Genomic DNA, 540 nt, shown 5'->3' with positions numbered 1-540 from the left:
TAGCTTTTATGGGAAAATTGAAGGATTTTGCCTCATAAGTATTGGGCAAATGGTTTGAATAACGCTACACTAATTTGGAATTGTTGGAGTCATTCCCCATTTAGGAAAAGTTATTCACATGCATGTTCTTACACGAAAACAGCTATGTGGCAGACGGATTATACTGTTTTTTACCTGAATTTGTCACCATATACCTTATGCGTTGCAGAGAAAGTTTGGCACACCATGCTTACTTTAATTTTTATACGAGATGGAATAAGATACTATACTCAGTTTCTCTGGATTTAGACATTTGTTGGTTCTTAAAAATTTTGAATTTAAACATAAAATATTCTTGGAACCAAGTTAAATTAATTGGAATTTAACTGTTCCATTTATCAATCCTTGTGTGGAATCTTCTAGATGGGGCGACCGAGGGCTGGAAATAGGTCGGCCTCAAGCTGATCCGAACTTCATCGAGTCCACATGCATACTCGCATGTTTTGGACTCAGGTGAAATCTTGTAGCAATGTTGGAATCTAATTATTTAGAACTCAAAAA

This window comes from Nymphaea colorata, chromosome 10, assembly GCF_008831285.2.
Source record: "Nymphaea colorata isolate Beijing-Zhang1983 chromosome 10, ASM883128v2, whole genome shotgun sequence".
Classification (NCBI taxonomy): Eukaryota; Viridiplantae; Streptophyta; class Magnoliopsida; order Nymphaeales; family Nymphaeaceae; genus Nymphaea; species Nymphaea colorata.
Note: the sequence above shows the minus strand (reverse complement) of the source record.